General features: G+C 45.3%; 1 protein-coding gene and 1 non-coding gene across 2 annotated transcripts in view; one reads left to right on the plus strand and one right to left on the minus strand.

Moving 5' to 3' along the window:
- The window catches only part of TMEM132C (transmembrane protein 132C), a 445,343-nt gene that overhangs the window by 81,289 nt on the left and 346,156 nt on the right, over positions 1–17,898 (plus strand). The gene's annotated exons all lie outside the window — the stretch shown is intronic.
- Positions 9,426–9,498, minus strand: TRNAG-CCC. The gene has a single exon. It is a non-coding gene; the product is annotated as a tRNA-Gly (tRNA).

Here is a 17,898-nt window from a genome sequence, read left to right on the forward strand (position 1 = left end):
ACAGATATGGTCATGGATGCAAGTCTTTGTGCAGACAGTTGGGCAGCAAGATGAAGAATATCTTGATCTTTCTTTTGAGATTGCAAGCCGTTTTCACATACCTTCCTACACTCATCCAAGACACCAGGAACTCCTTAAAATGACTTTTCACTGCTGTTTTTTGCTTTTTCATTGGATAAAGACATTTGGGGATGCACCAAAAGCCTCCATGGTTTGGGCACACAGTTGTCTCAACCATACTGGAGCCCTGACTAAGAGTGATGTTCACACAGAAAGGGTGCTTGGTTGTCTCACATTTGCTCTTGCCTAAAATCATCATCTTATTTCTCTGGGTCAAAACATTTTTCTGCCTAATTCTGTTCAAAACTTGGAATCTCATGGGTCTTCATTCTGAGCTGTTTTTAGAAGACTCAATTGTTTTGTTAAAGCTAATGTTGATGTCAATAAGATGACAAGGGTATTTTATCTTTAATATATAAAGAGTTGTTGCAAATCAATAAGGAAGTAGAAATAATGTAGTAGGGGGAGAAAGGCAAAGGACAGGAATAGTCAAAGTAAGGACCTAGTATTTTAAGTGAGTCAATTGATGAATCAGTTTGCTAATGTTGGCATCAGCTGCCCTCACTGAGCTAAACTTAGTCATGTACTGAAATGGGGTCCTCTGAAGATGAGATGAAACATACCTCGTTTGGGAAAGTGTGCTGCTCATGTTATTGGTACTGTCTGTTCTCTCTTTGAGTATCTGCTGATGAAGGCTCTGACCAGCTTCTGTGTTGCTTTTCACTTGTTTCCCTGGAGGTTTAGGATGGAAAGGCAAGCTAACTATTTTTGCTCTCTTTACTGGTTGTCAGGAGAATTTTCAGGAAGTATTGTAATTTGGAGTAGTAAAGGAAGATAAAGCCAGTCTGTTGATATAAAAGAGAAATTACTGTCACTACTAACTGTTTATCCCCCATGGTGTTTTATTATTCCAAAGGACTTTGAAGTATTTTAGCTCAATGTCAGCTACAGTTTTAGGCAAAAATGTGTAGTTTAGCAGAAAAAAAAAAAACTACATTACCCAACATTCCCTGGAGATGGATAGAGCTAGCTAATCTCTACAATAGATGTAAGTGTACATGGGATGTGCAACTTTTAAGAAATGTTTTTAAAAGGACTGGGGAGAGGCCTCATCTCTTTTTTTCTTGCTTCTGATTAGAATGTAGACATGATGGCTGGAATTGGTGCGGCCATCTTGGGCCATGAGTTAGAAATCACAGGCCGAGAATGTGAATTTGTGGGTCTCTCGTATCAGGGAACCATCCAACCAGCCTGGACTACCTCACTTCCTTGGATTTGAAATGAGAAAGAAATACATTTCTATCTACTTTATGAACCACTTTTGCTTTGAGCTATCCTAACTGATATTTATATATTATTCTCTCTCCATATCTCTCTTTCCCCACCCCCCCCACCCCCACACACCTCTGGGATTCCACAGCCAACCCCATCTCCCTCATTACAATTTCACCCAACCATAGTTCTTTGAAGTTATTTTGGTAAGAAGAAGCACAGGGAGAAAAGTATCCTATTGTGCTAAATTCTTTCTCGGAAAACCTTACTAACTACTGCTGTTTGAAAGTATTAGTCAAGGAGCTGAGTTATCCTGACAGTGTAAGATAGAAACTCCCCTAGACCTTTTTGAAGCTTGAGAGAGGCACGGAGGGACTCCTCCTAGCAGACCCCCACCCCCCATCTGCTGAGATGTCACTCACCACTCTCAGAGAGTTTGATCACCCAGCCACCATTTCCTCCTCCTTTTTCTTCTGTGCTGTGGGGGTGCTTAAAAAGCCAGGCAAGTGTTGAGAAGCCTTTACATCTGATTATTCTCCATGAGCCAAGGCTCCTCTCTAGACCAGATGGGTTTTGTTTCATCCTGCTTTGATCCTTCCCAGGGATGGCAGGGCTGGAGTTCTGCTGCCTGCCGTGGCTGCTCCCCTCCCCCTGGAACCCTCGTGCTCCGGGATGTTTTCTATTAGTGGTCAGAGAGCTTTTCCTCCTCTTTTCCTTTCATGTACAGTGAGGACCTGCTCTGGGCAGCGGTGATGTGAATGGACGCTGATTGCCTAATGAAGAGGATGCTGATGGAGCCGGGTCTTTGTGGTTTTCAGGGGGTCTGAACATCCTGTTCCAGGTGCAGAGTCAGCAGCATTTTTGAGATGCCCCCATGGAGACCTAGCAGCATCCTTGAGATGCCCCCATGGAAACCTAGCAGATGGCAGCCGTAGGGTCTGTATGTAGGTGGCTGAGCAAAAGTTGAGGTTAATAGATAATGTCAGGTGGCGGCTAGAGAAAGCTTATCACAGTTTAGGGATTGGAGAATCAATTACTTTCTTATATCTTTAGATACTCAAAAAGTAACTCTATATAGTTCCAAGTAACTTTTTCAGAGGTTTGGATCTTACTGAGTATCCTATTCTATGGTCCAAGAAATGACTGGATTATTCCACTAATTTCTTCTTAAGATTTTTTTTTTGACAAGGACCATTTTTTAAAGTCTTTATTGAATTTGTGACAACATTGTTTCTGTTTTGGTTTTTTGGCCCTGAGGCATGTGGGATCTTAGCTTTGCCCCCAGGCATTGAACTCGGACCCTCTGCATAGGAAGGTGAAGGCTTAGCCACTGCACCACCAGGGAAGTCCCTCCGCTAATTTTTGAAATAGTTTTATTAAGAGGTTTCCTGGCAGCCCAGGTGAAAAGGGAAACATGTTTAGACACAGGATTCTCTCTTGCGTAGGAGAAAAGCCAGTGATGTGATGGCAGCAAAGATTTCCTATACCTGGGCTTGCAAAGAGCTTTCTTATGGAACAGAGGTGCTTATCAAGCTGTCATCTGAGACCTTCAGAGTCTGTTCCCCCTTACAGTTCTGCCAGTGGTCACTGCTCCGGAAAATGCAGCTGTAGTTTGTATGAAGCTCTTTTCCACAGAGATTTCTTAAAAGCCCAGGACAGGACCACAGAGGACAACTCAGAAAGAGCCATTCCATTTCAGGACCTTAATTTGCCCAATTCCTTCTCCCATGGAGGCTATTATTGGGCTGTGTACTTCCTGTGAATAGTGTCAGCACAGTGATTCTCTTTGCTTCCATGTGGGGCTTGAGAGCAGAACAGGGGGACAGCTTGGCTCTGCCTGACTCTGTGACCTAGAATGAGTGACTTGAGCTCCTGGGGTCTTCCTTTTCTCCGCATCAGGGCAGCATGAGAATGACTGAGGGGAGAGGTATGAAAGACTGGAAAAAATGTCTGGCCTAGAGATGCAAAAAGTCAGTATCACTTCATCACTTCATTGTGACTTTTGTTATTTGCAACCTGTTTTACCTTTAGGAAAAAATACTTTGTTATTTGAGCTGCCTGATAGATGTCAGGCATCTTGACACAAGGAGTTATTAAAAGGTGGATGCTCTGATGAAGGTTTCTGTACAAATGCCAGTGTCAGCAGAGAAGACTGGCCCCATGGCGGGCATGGCTTGATCCCCTCACCTCCAGGGAGCCCAGTGTGAATAACTTCTGTCTGCAAACTGGGGCATCATTATGCATGTTTCAGTTCAGTTCAGTTCAGTCACTCAGTCGTGTCCGACTCTTTGCAACCCCATGAATCGCAGCACGTCCGGTCTCCCTGTCCGTCACCAACTCCCAGAGTTTACTCAAACTCATGCCCATCGAGTCGGTGATGCCATCCAGCCATCTCATCTTCCGTCGTCCCCTTCTCCTCCTGCCCCCAATCCCTCCCAGCATCAAGGTCTTTTTCAATGAATTAACTCTTTGCATGAGGTGGCCAAAGTACTGGAGTTTCAGCTTCAGCATCAGTCCTTCCAATGAACACCCAGGACTGATCTCCTTCAGGATGGACTGGTTGGATCTCCTTGCAGTCCAAGGGACTCTAAAGAGTCTTCTCCAACACCATAGTTCAATAGCATCAATTTTTCGGTGCTCAGCTTTCTTCACAGTCCAACTCTCAAATCCATACAGGACCACTGGAAAAACCATAGCCTTAACCAGATGGACCTTTGTTGGCAAAGTAATGTCCCTGCTTTTTAATATGCTATCCAGGTTGGTCATAACTTTCCTTCCAAGGAGTAAGCGTCTTTTAATTTAATGGCTGCAGTCACCATCTGCAGTGATTTTGGAGCCCAGAAAAATAAAGTCTGACACTGTTTCCACTGTCTCCCCATCTATTTCCCATGAGGTGATGGGACCAGATGCCATGATCTTAGTTTTCTGAATGTTGAGTTTTAAGCCAACTTTTTCACTCTCCTCTTTCATTTTCATCAAGAGGCCTTTTAGTTCCTCTTCACTTTCAGCCATAAGGGTGGTGTCATCTGCATATCTGAGGTTATTGGTATTTCTCCTGGCAATCTTGATTCCAGCTTGTGCTTCTTCCAGCCCAGCGTTTCTCATGATGTACTCTGCATAGAAGTTAAATAAGCAGGGTGACAATATACAGCCTTGACGTACTCCTTTTCCTATTTGGAACCAGTCTGTTGTTCCATGTCCAGTTCTAACTGTTGCTTCCTGACCTGCATACAGGTTTCTCAAGAGGCAGGTCAGGTGGTCTGGTGTTCCCATCTCTTTCAGAGTTTTCCACAGTTTATTGTGATCCACACAGTCGAAGGCTTTCGTGTAGTCAATAAAGCAGAAATAGATGTTTTTCTGGAACTCTCTTGCTTTTTCGATGATCCAGAGGATATTGGCAATTTGATCTCTGGTTCCTCTGCCTTTTCTAAAACCAGCTTGAACATCTGGAAGTTCACGGTTCATGTATTGCTGAAGCCTGGCTTTGAGAATTTTGAGCATTACTTTACTAGCATGTGAGATGAGTGCAACTGTGTGGTAGTTTGAGCATTCTTTGGGATTGCCTTTCTTAGGGATTGGAATGAAAACGGACCTTTTCCAGTCCTGTGGCCACTGCTGAGTTTTCCAAATTTGCTGTCATATTGAGTGCAGCACTTTCACAGCATCATCTTTCAGAATTTGAAATAGCTCAACTGGAATTCCATCACCTCCACTAGCTTTGTTCGTAGTATGCTTTCTAAGGCCCACTTGACTTCACATTCCAGGATGTCTGGCTCTAGGTGAGTGATCACACCATTGTGATTATCTGAGTGGTGAAGATCTTTTTTGTACAGTTCTTCTGTGCATTCTTGCCACCTCTTCTCAATATCTTCTGCTTCTGTTAGGTCCATACCATTTCTGTATTTTATTGAACCCATCTTTGTGTGAAATATTCCCTTGGTATCTCTAATTTTCTTGAAGAGATCTCTAGTCTTTCCCATTCTGTTGTTTTCCTCTATTTCTTTGCAGTGATAGCTGAGGAAGGCTTTCTTATCTCTCCTTGCTATTCTTTGGAACTCTGCATTCAAACGGGAATATCTTTCCTTTTCTCCTTTGCTTTTCACTTCTCTTCATTTCACAGCTATTTGTAAGGCCTCCTCAGACAACCACTTTGCCTTTTTGCATTTCTTTTCCATGGGGTTGGTCTTGATCCCTGTCTCCTGTACAATGTCACGAACCTCCATCCATAGTTCATCAGGCTTTCTGTCTATCAGATCTAGTCTCTTAAATCTATTTCTCACTTCCACTGTATAGTCATAAGGGATTTGATTTACATCATACCTGAATGGTCTAGTGGTTATCCCTACTTTCTTCAGTTTAAGTCTGAAGTTGGCAATAAGGAGTTCATGATCTGAGCCACAGTCAGCTCCCAGTCTTGTTTTTGCTGACTGTATAGAGCTTCTCCATCTTTGGCTGCAAAGACTATAATCAATCTGATTTCGGTGTTGACCATCTGGTGATGTCCATGTGTAGAGTCTTCTCTTGTGCTGTTGGAAGAGGGTGTTTGCTATGACCAGTGCGTTCTCTTGGCCAAACCGTGTTAGCCTTTGCCCTGCTTCATTCCGTACTCCAAGGCCAAATTTGCCTGTTACTCCAGGTGTTTCTTGACTTCCTACTTTTGCATTCCAGCCCCCTATAATGAAAAGGACATCTTTTTTGGGTGTTAGTTCTAAAAGGTCTTGTAAGTCTTCATAGAACCATTCAATTCAGCTTCTTCAGCATTACTGGTATTCATGTTTAGCTAGAGTGAAATAAACTGAATGTGCTCAGCCAGAGAGACAGACAGAGAGACAGACTGACTTTTACCCACGGGTACCCCCCTGCCCATGGACTCATGTGAGCGTGTGTGGGTCTAAAGACCCCATCCTGAACATTTGCTCCCTCATCATGCTCAGTAGAGGGGGGCAGAGACGGAGTAGGGGTTTTTATATTTATCTCCCTTCCTTCCTCTCTTCCTCCTCTCCTTTTACAACATAATACCTATTTTAAAAATTTTATTTTATTGAAATATAGTTGATTTACAATGTCGTGTTAATTTCTGCTATACAACAAAGTGATTGAGTTATACATATATGCATGCACGCATACTTGGTTGCTCAGTTGTGTCAGGCTCTTTGCGACCCCACGGACTGTAGCCCACTAGGCTCCTCTGTCCTTGGGATTCTCCAGGCAAGAGTATGGGAGTGGGTTGCCATGTCCTTCTCCAGGGAATCTTCCCGACCCAGGGATTGAACCCACACCTGCATTGAAAGGTGTGTTCTTTACCACAAGCGCCACCTGGGAAGCCCTATCCTGTGATAAACCATCATGAAAAAGAATAGGAAAAAGAATATACATGTATATGTGTGCATGTACACACATGTACACATTTTAATGTATACATTCTTTTTACATACACACATGTGTACATGTGTGCATGTATGTATATGTGTATATATATATATATTCTTTTTCATATTCTTTCCCCCCGTGATGGTTTATCACAGTCACTGCATAGAGTTTCCTGTGCTCTATGGCAGCACCTTCTTTATTCATTCTCTATCCAAACATTTGTATCTGTTGGTTCCAAACTCCCAATCCATCCCTCCCTGCTCTACTGTGGCAACCACAAGTCTGTTCTCTGTGTTTGTGAGTCTGTACAGTGTGGTATCTAAACTGAAATTCATGGCTTTATCTGGGGCATCATCAAGAAGAGAAGGATGCTGTGCTGGGTTTAAGGATCAGTGGAACTGCCCTGTCCTTTGGAGGTGATTTCAGAAGACCTTCCAGAGTCATTCTGGCTCTGTGTGTTTTGTGTGTTACCTGCACACTTTAGCACACACCGTAGCATGCTGTGTGCATCATGCAGGACTCCAAGTGGGCCTAGAGGCTTCGTGAAGAAGACTGAAGGAGCATTTACACAAGCTGGAGGAATCCCCGACCCCATTATGACTCCCTCCACCCACACACATCTTGTCACCAGGTAATCTGAAGCCCAAACCAGCCTGGGCTGGTGACAAGTGCGTCTTCTGAGTTCTGGTACCAGACAGCATCACTCTACATGACTGCCCAGCACTGTGGGTATGCCATCCAGTGGGTATGACCAAAATATCCTGGTTTGAGGAGCTCCTTTCTTTCTGGAGACAACCCTAAATCCCTCCCACTTAAATCCAAAGACATGACATCTGAATGAGAAGAGGAAAACCCTCTTGGGATATTACATTTTAAGCCAGGGAGGAACCCAGAGAAGAAACAATCTTCTCTGGATTGAAATAAAGAAGCCGCGGACTTCTGGTGGTCCAGTGGTTAAGAATCTGCCTTCCAATGCAGGGGATGCAAGTTCAATCCCTAGTCTGGGAACGAAGATCCCACATGCCGCGGGGCAACTCCTGAGTCCATGTGCCACAACCAGAGCGCCGCACACTGCAACCGGAGAGAAAGCTGCCCACTATGATGAAAGAAACGTCATGCCATAAAGACTGACACAGCCAAAAATAAACACATAAATATTTCAGAATAAGCTCAAGGATGCTTAAAAAAAGGAAATAGAGAAGCCTCCATTTTCAAAGGCAGACAGGATCACGAGGATAAGCCATAAGTGAAAGCCTGGCTGAATTCTTGTCGTAGCTGTTGGCAAAGAATCAAGTCTTCTTTGGAATAGCTCTGGTTGCCAACCCTTGGGACACCTAGATAACAAAGGATCAGGAAGAAGAGAGGGAGAGCTTATTATCAAGAGGAGGGCAAGTGAGGATACCAGAGGGATGCTCTAGACAGCACAGAGTTTTCAGCGGGGCACAGCACAGATGGAGCTTGTATCTGAGGACTGTCCCCGCAGACAGGCTGTACCCTGTAGTAAGGGATATACCAGAATCTGCTTCTTACAAGAGGCTACATTTCAGGAGTCCTCAGGGAAAAACCACATAGCGTGAAAGCCACCATTGTCTCTCACCTGGACGCTTATGAGAACCTCCAAACTAGTTTCCTGCTGCCATATTGCTGCAGTTCACATCCACTCTCAGTTCAATGATCTCTTAAAGTCTGTCTATGACAGACTTATCTCTGCTTGACTCTTTCCATGGTTCCCATCTCACTGAAAATGAACACCAAGTCCTTACCATTGCCTGCAAGGTGTGATCTTTACCTGCCTCCACACACACTCCTCTCCTAATCCCCTTCCCTCCTCCTCACTGGCCTCAAATGTTTCAGTCAAGCTCCTACCCCAGGACCTTTGCACGTGCTGTCTCCTTTGCCTACAAAGCCCTGAAAACTCTGAGTTTGCCTCTTCCAGGGCTTTATTTAAATCCTTTTGGCTCAGTGAGGCTCCCAGGTACCCTATTTAAAATTGTCTCCCCACATTCCTTATCCCCTGTCTGTCTTGTCATTATGTCATCTACTCTACACTTTATTACCTATCTTTTTTGGTGCTGGTTTTCCACTATAAACAGGTCATCTCCAGTAGGGAGGTCTTTTGTCTGTTTTGTTCTCAGCTGTGTCCTCGGCACCCAGAACAGTGCCAGGCATCCCATGGGCACACAACAGATACGTGTTGGGTGAATGAGTAAGTAAATGAATGATCGCGTGCATGAATCACCCTTGAAAAATCCTTAGGGTTTGAAAAGTTGAATTTGTTCTCTGCTCTTGGAACCAACGGTTTTTTTTTTTTTTTTTCTTGGATGGAGCGCCAAAAGAAATATTTAGCTTGTATTGCATGGTCACATTGAATAAAGTTGAATGACAAATGTGTCTTAGAGACTAGAATAACCAAACAGCAGGGGAGGCTGTCATGGAAAGAAGCTGGGGTTCTGAGACCGACCTACCAAGTGAATCAGAATCCAACCCATCTACCTAGAGCACAAAATCATGGTGTGTTACGACAGCAGGATCCAGGCCACTCAGAATTATTCTGTCTTTCCTAGAGAGCTGAATCTTTCTCAACTCAATGTGATGACCCCATTGGACATACAGGTATAAACGTGATTTTTCAGCTGCATTACTTTTTAAACATTTTTTATTTATTTGGCTGTGCTGGATCTTCGCTGTGGCAAAGATCTTTAGTTACAGTGTGTGGGATCTAGTTCCCTGACCGGGGATCCAACCCAGGCCCCCTGCATTGGGAGCGCAGAGTCTTAGCCACTGGACCATCAAGGAAATCCCCGTGCTACTTGTTTTCTTGATTCTCCAACCAACCACAGCTCTCCGGAGGAGAGGACATTGACATCTGGAAATTACAGAGTTAAAACAGAAAACTAGAGGGGCAAGAGGGTGTCTGTGCATTTAAATAGCTTCCACACTATAATTAGTGATTTTCCAGCATTGAACAAGATGCTTCCTGCTTTCATGGGAAAATCAAGTTGCTACTGACCATCCCTAATTTCTGGAGCGCTGGAGGAACCAATCTCTAATTCGGTTGTAATGAACCATGTGTTAATGTCACAGCCTCCTGCTCGCCCCGGAGACCCCATGCCAGGTCCGGCCTTGTAATGAGTCTTGTCAGCTCGGCAGTTTGCTTTTCTTGGGAGGTGGCTTTTGTTTTTCTGCTCAAAGTGTAATTATTTCCACCTAAAATAGAGGTGGATTTTTATGGGGCTGGCCAAAAAGTTCTTTGGGGTTTTTCTGTAACAGCTTACAGTAAAACCTGAACGAATTTTTTTGGCCAACCCAATGCAATTTACTGAAGATAAATAGAGGAGATAGACATTTCAACACCATGGACTGGGGCCTGCCAGGCTCCTCTGTCCATGGGATTCTCCAGGCAACAATACTGCAGTGGGTTGCCATTTCCTTCTCCAGGGGATCTTCCCGACCCAGGAATTGAACCCAGGTCCCCTGCATTGCAGGCAGATTCTTCACTGACTGAGCTTCAAGGGAAGCCCCATTTATATTCAAAGTCATGTAACGTCTCTCTGTCTCTCCCTCTTTGTCTTTCCTTCTGTCTCTCTTTGCTTCTCCATCTCCCAAGCCAGACACCTGCACCCCACACCTACATATTAAATATCTCTATACATTATATTGTGTTAGCTAAGCCATTCGGATTTTCTGTAACATCGTATGGAAAATTTCAAATGAACTTTTTGGCCAGCCCAATACTAAGAAACCCAATAAGCTGAATACCAGGATGACTGTATGCCCCCTCACTTAAATCAAATAGGAGTTTGGGGGTTCCTGTATATAACCTGATCACGTTGAAATGAGAAGGGAACTCTTGGGGGAATGCATGAAGGCCCTCTCTGTCCCCTGACTGTCCCTGGCTTGTATCCCTGGCTTGTATCTGCTGCCTCTTTCCAAGCCTGGCTTTCTTACTGATCCCACCACTTGCATTCATGGAAACTGCCATCCTGGGGTTTCCCACACCACCTCCATCACCCCCAATATGTGTGTGGTTTTTCTGCCTCGATGCAATCAGATTGCTAAATTCAGACAGGTCTAAAGGATGCAAGGAATCCCTGACCCCCATCACTAAGGGCAAGATCCATCCAGTCCCATGCTTCTGCTTGTTTCTTCCGCTCTTGGAGGCGAGAAAAGAAATGTGTCCCCCTCTGCCCTTCTCTAGGGTGTCCATCACTCCACAGCAAGACAGGGGCAGCCACCGCTCTCCACCTGAGCTTCTCTCCAATTCCCACTGGGGATTCTGAACACAGCAACAGGGACCCGTGCAGCGCCATCAGGGTTCTCAGTCCACTGGGCTACCTGTGTCAGGGTAACTGCTGCTTCTTAGGAGCTGGTGTGGCAGGAATTACTTCTGTAGGCAAGTCAGGCTCCTCTCAACCCCCAGCAACCCCAGGGATGCAGTCCCCAGAGCAGAGAGGCCCAGAGTGGGGCAGGCTGCCTGCCCTGGGTGGATGCTCATGGGTTGGGAGAGTTGAAAACTTTTCTAAAATGGTAGAAAGAGTATTGTGGCCCCAGGTCATGACTACTCAGAGAAAGAAGGGTTATACAACCTCTTTTGTAAAGAAAGAAGTCTCGACTCTATGTAATCATAGAGTGGATTTTAAATCTTTAGTATCTGCTTGTGCATGCATGCTTAGTCATGTCTGACTCTTTTGCGACCCCATGGACTATAGCCCACCCACCAGGCTCCTCTGTTCATAGGATTTCCCAGGCAAGAATACTGGAACGGGTTGCCATTTGCTCCTGCAGGGGATATTCCTGATCCAGGGATCGAACCTGTGTCTCCTGCATTGGCAGGCAGATTCTTTAGCACTGAGCCACCTGCGAATTAATATCTGCTTACCCAGCTCAAAAGTTGGGAGCCTGTGGCTTGGATCAATGTTTGCACTGATGATCATGCTTCATGAGCAAATGAAAGTAGTGCTATTCTTTTTTACATTTCCTGATGTCAGAGTTGGGTTTTCTCACTAAAAAATTGGTAGTAAGTGGTATAAAGTAATATCAGAATGATATCATAACTACTTTTTAAGTTAATTGTGTGTGTAGGTGGTTGTGTATGTGTGTGTTTGTATAAGTGGGATGTATGTGTAGATGGTGGTGTGTATATGTGTCTATTTTTTTTTTTGTAGGTGGTGGTATATAGGGGTGTGGGTATGTGTGTGTATAGATATATGTGTGTGTGTGTATCTGTGTGCATGTTTGTGTAGATGGGATGTGTGTGTGTCTATAGATGATGGGATGTGTGTGTAGATGGTGGTGGTATGTGCAGAGGGGTGTGAGTTTGTGTGGGTAGGTAGAATGTGAGTATGTGTGTGTATGTGTGTGTTCGTTTGTGTGGGTGGTAGTGGTGTGTAGAGGGTGTGTGTAAGTGTGTGTGTGCGCATGTACCTGAGCACCCTACAGAACCAGTCCAGGGCCTGCTAGTTTTGGGGTGAGTGTCTTGACCACCAAGGACGCTGGAGTGGGGCCTGGACCAGTCCTGTAGTCCCCAGGACAGGAGCACATGACTGGGGGTGAGGCTTTGGAGGACCTGTGTGCCCCAGAGCCCGTGAGGGCTCAGGTAGGGGTACTTTGTACAGGAGTCGTGTAGGAAATGGACCTGAGAACCACTGGGGGAAACTGACAAGACCTGAACGCTTCCCTCAGCCTTCAGAGGAGTGTGGCAGGGAAACCTGCTCACACAAGGACGCACTTGAATTTGTACCCCTTGTTCTCCTAACTGAAACAGGAAGAGAAGCACAAACTGGCACGAGCCACACACATGGGAGCCGCAGACACGTGTTTCCATGTGCTGGATGTGTGCACACTCATCACAGCCAAGCACCCTGATAAATCCCCTCGACAGCAGGGATGCAGGAGCATCCCCATCTTGCAGATGAGAAAACTGAGGCTTAGAGGGGCTGGAGGATGCCCGTGAGGTCCCAGGAGTATCCCCGGGACAGAGTCTAGGCTCACCTCCTCATCACTGGCCAGTCCACATCCTGTTGCTTAGGAAGAGCTTCCTTGACCTTCTGCTTGTCATTTTCTATAGCTGCGTGCGGAACCAAGCCACCCATCCTTATGAATGAGTCCTTCCTCTGACTTTATTCTGAGAATAAACACAGAGATTCTTGCTTCTCTTTGGGCTCTCTGAAGCTGGTCTCATCTTGCGACCTCTGCCGAGATGCCATCTCCAACCCCTTCCCTGGGCAGCTCAACAGGCCTCCAACACCCAAGGAATGTTTTATTCCTTTAAAAAAATTTTTTTTTTTAAAATTTTATTTATTTAGGCTGCGCACAGGCTTTTTCCAGTTGTGGCGAGTGGGGGCTTCTCTTGTTGTGAGCATGGGCTCTAGGGTACTTGGGCCTCTGTAGTTGTGGCTCATGGGCTTAATTGCCCCAGGGCATGTGGCCATCTTAGTTCCCACACCACGGCTCGAACTCATGCTCCCTGCATTGGCAGGTGATTCTTAACCTCTGGGCCACCAGGGGAATCCTATTCTGTTCCTTCTTGGGCTCTCTCGTTGGTCTTACTTATCAAGCAGACACTGCTCTACAGGCCCATGATGAGTGCAAAAATAAATACAGCTGTTCTTTCGTCTTTACAGCAGGATCAAACTGATTTGAAACCTGCTAATGAGAGTGATGTTTTTGAGCAGCAAAGGCAAAATAACAGTTTAGAGCCCAAGAGGACTGGGGATGAAGACTATTTAATTTTTAAAATAATTTCTGTTAAATTGCAAGAATGATCATCATGGTGGTGGGTTTGAAATGTTCATCATATGTTGATTGGCAGATATTTATGAAGTGCCTGCTTGGTGCTCAGGTTTCCCTCAGTGCCAGATATACAATAATGCCTGCACTTGATAGTCTAACATCCCAAAGAAGAATCAGATGTGACATGGATACATCTGTGATAATAATTTTGCTTAGTTTTTTAAATTTACTTTTTACTTTATATTAGAGCTTCCCTAGTGGCTCAGATCATAAAGAATCTGCCTTCAGTGCAGGAGACAGGGGTTCGATTCCTCGGTTGGGAAGATTCCCCTGGAGAAGGGAATGGCAACCCACTCCAGTATTCCTGCCTGGAGAATCCCATGGACAGGGGAGCCTGGCAGGGTATAGTCCAGAGGGTCACAAAGAGTTGAACTCAACTGATTGACTAATCAACCAGTCCATCCTGAAGGAGATCAGTCCTGGGTGTTCATTGGAAGGACTGATGCTGAAGCTGAAACTCCAATACTTTGGCCACCTCATTGGAAGAGTTGACTCATTGGAAAAGACCCTGATGCTGGGAGGGATCGGGGGCAGGAGGAGAAGGGGACAACAGAGGATGAGATGGCTGGATGGCATCACCGACTCGATGGACATGAGTTTGAGTAAACTCCGGGAGTTGGTGGTGGACAAGGAGGCCTGGCGTGCTGTGATTCATGGGGTCGCAGAGAGTCGGACACGACTGAGCAACTGAACTGAACTGAACTGAACTGAGTGACTAACACTTACTTATTGTTGATTTACAATGTTGTGTTAGTTTCAGATGTACAGTGAACTGATTCAGTTGCACATCTAACCATTCTTTTTCAGATTCTTTTCCCATATAGCTTATTACAGATTGTTGAGTAGAGTTCCCTGTGCTATGTGATAACAATTTGAGATGGATGCATTGTGTGCACACACATATACGCAGACACACAGACACAGACGCAGCAAATCCACAGGAATAAAAGAGAATAGCACAGGGAACCTGAACTTGGTGGCAGCAGTGCTGTTCAGTAGAACTTCATGTGGGGACTTCCTTGAGGGGCTTCCCTGGTGGTCCTGTAGCTAAGACTGTGTGCTCCCAGTGCAGGGAGCCTGGGTTTAATCCCTGATCAGGGAACTAGATCCTGCATGATGCAACTAAAGATCGCAAGTGCCACAACTAAGACCCAGCACAGCCAAATTAATTAATTTTTAAAGAAGGACTTTGTGTGACCGTGGAAATATGCTAAGTGTCTGGGCTATCCAGTAGGGCCATTGGACACTCAAGATGAGGCTAGTGACACTGAGGAACTGAATTCTTAATTTTATTTAATTTTCATTAATATAAGTGTCAGTGTCCATGTGTGCCTGCTGATAACAGCCCCTGACGTGCCTGAAGGAACCTCACGCTTTCCCCATGTGATCGAAGGAAATTGATGCCCCCTCTGCTAACTCCACGTCAGGGCATAGATGTCAGGCCTGAACCATCAAAGAAATGGGACAACCTGGCTGTGATGAACGGTGAAGAGAGATATTACTCAGATGCTGTATTCGTGGCACATGAATCTTGCAAGGCTTTAGAACTGATTGATTCAGGACTTAACCCCCGCAAAGACACTCAATGTGAACTTTTGGATTTCAGGAGTTCCCCTTACAGTTGTTCATTCCATACTTGCTTCTTTGAACTGCTCCACCCATTGTCCAAGCACCCCTCTGGCTCTGAGGGTATACATGGCAATTCTTTCTGTACCTATGGGAGCCAGTATTGTTTTCAGTTGCTTGCAAGCAAAGACTCTAAATTCATGGTGTCTGCTCATTGACCACATATATCATTCACTTACTCAACATCCATCAGACAAATAGCTGCTGTGTGCTCGGATCCAGAAATAAGACAGAGTTTTTGCACTGATGTACATTTATTCATTCATCTTTTTTATTCTTTAGCCACTGCATGGAGCATGTGGCTCTTAGTTCCCTGACCAGGAATTGAACCCACGCTCTCTGCAATGGAAGTGTGGAGTCTTAAGCAGTGGAGCTTCAGGGAAGTCCCGCTTTGCACAGATGAACCTCAAGATGCAGAATCAGGGCAGACAGGACATCCTTAAATCTGATTTTGGTCCTAGTTCTTCCCAAATGACTGACCTCAGCTGTGTACACCTGAGTTCCCTCGTCTGTAACCTAAAGGGTTGGCCAAAGTGGGCCAGAAAATTTCCCCTGTCTTAAAACTTCTGTTAGACTTCCCTGGTGATAGAGTGGCTAAGAATCCACCTGCCAATGCAGGAGACACGGGTTCCATCCCTGGTCTAGGAAGAATCCACATGCCCCAGGGCAAGTAAACCCATGCATCACAACCACTGAGCCGGTGTGCCTAGACCTGTGCTCCGCAATGAGAGAGAATACCACAATGAGGAGTCTGAGCACTGCATCTAGAGAATAGCCCCTGTTTGCTGCCACAACTAGAGAAATGAAGACCTAGTGTAGCCAAAAATAAATACATTATTTAATAAAAAAAAAAAAAAACAGCATCACTCCAAACCAGAGAGAGGGCTGATGCAACAGAACATTTGTGGTGGTCCTCAGGAGTGCAGAAACATGGGGAGGGGGGACACTTGAAAAGCTCCAAGACGACTGTTTTCTATTGCCCACGTATTGGCCAGAAGTTCCAAGGGTGTCTCTGAGTCTGTGTGTGGAGAATCTCCAATTAGCAGGTTCCAAGGAAAACAGAGCTTGCCTGCCTGGCCCTTGCCGTCACATCGCCCTCAGCAAGAACAGACCTTTTGAAGTCAGGACTTCCCCAAATAGCAAATGTCTCCATTGGTGGTCTTGAAACAGTTAGTCATTGGGCAAAGAAAATGCATGGTGACTGGTGGCTTTGATGGGTAGCATCTTGAACTGTTTTCAGACGTTAGAGGCGCTGCAAAAAAACTGAAACATATTTCTCCAAGCTCCTCTTTCTTTTAGTTTTTTTTTTTTCCATTCTTGTGGCTGGGGGAGCAGATGAAGGCCATATGCTTCCAATTCCGGAGGACTTAGCTCTCCAATTCAGACTCGAGGAAAAGACGTTTGATGTGCAGCCATCCCGAGGAGTTGTTTGGATTAGTCTCTTTCCTCTCAGCATTTTGCTTTAGGAAAGAAGAGAGGCTGCTTTTTTTCTTTTTCATGTTAGCAGACAAATGAGAATCACAGGGAGGTATGAAACACCACGATCGTGCGATCTCAGCAGTTTAAACCCCGGGGAGTTCATTCATCAGAGTGAAGGAAGGTAAGGAAGCCAGAGACATGGGGAACGAGGAACTCGGGTCCAGGGACATGGAGTTTTGTCTGTCCTGGATTTCTCAAGGACAGGAACATCGGCTTTAGACACAGGCGTCTGCCCCGCAGTACGGGGGCAGTGATGCTGTGTCTCCATCCACATCCCACTCACTTACTGGGGGATGACCAGCTTAACTAAGTGGCTGTTAGGGGCTCAGCTCAAAACCAGCTTCAGGGACTTCCCTGGTGGTCCAGTGGTTAAGAATTCACCTGCCAATGCAGGGGACGCGGGTTTGATCCCTGGTTCAGGAAGATTGCACATGCCGCGGGCTAACTGGCTAACAAAGCCAGTGAGCCACAACTACTGAGCCTGTGCTCTGGAGCCCAGGAGCCACAGCTGCTGAGCCTGAATGCCTAGAGCCTGTGCCCCACAACAAGAGAAGCCACCGCAACGAGAAGCCCACACACCGCAACTAGAGAGTAGCCCCCGCTCACTGCAACTAGAGAAAGCCCACGTGTGGCAACAAAGACCCAGCACACACATACAAAATAAGAGTACCACCACCAACAGCAAACAGAACCCAGCCCCAGTGCCTTTCCCAAAGGCAGCATAGGAAAACGGTAGCAATAAGACATCCGCAGACGGTACCTGAAATTTCATGAAGGGGAGCAAATAGGGTCTGGAGGTGGGATGCAGAAGAAGGGTGGCTTCATTTCTCCTGAGTTCTTGCAATGTGTTACCTCTTGGGATCCACACAGCTGTGATCTTGTATCCTGTTATGAGACTGTGTTCAAAGGCCAACGTTTTCCTCTCAGGCAAAGATTCCTTAATGATGTGAGTAGTTAAAAAGCTAGTTAAGTGTTGAAGCTATTGTCTGTCAAGAGTCTTTCCTTGATCATTCATTAATTTAAGTATGTCAGAAATATCCACCAATATAATGCAAAGCCGTGCAGTGTTTTACAAAGTGAATTTTCAGATAAAGATGCAGAAGTTCTTTAGATGCACAGAAGTGATTTTTTTTTTTTTTTTTTTTTGGTGAGCTGCTCCAACCACATGCACAATCACTGAAGACAAAGCCAGGGGATGTCTGGTGGGGGTTCTACCAGCTCACCATAGAAGACAAGAGAAGTAAAAAAGAGTGATTTCATTATCAAGAGAGGACCTTCTTTACTTTGATGAAACATTCT

Source organism: Cervus elaphus, chromosome 5 (assembly GCF_910594005.1).
Source record: "Cervus elaphus chromosome 5, mCerEla1.1, whole genome shotgun sequence".
Taxonomy (NCBI): Eukaryota; Metazoa; Chordata; class Mammalia; order Artiodactyla; family Cervidae; genus Cervus; species Cervus elaphus.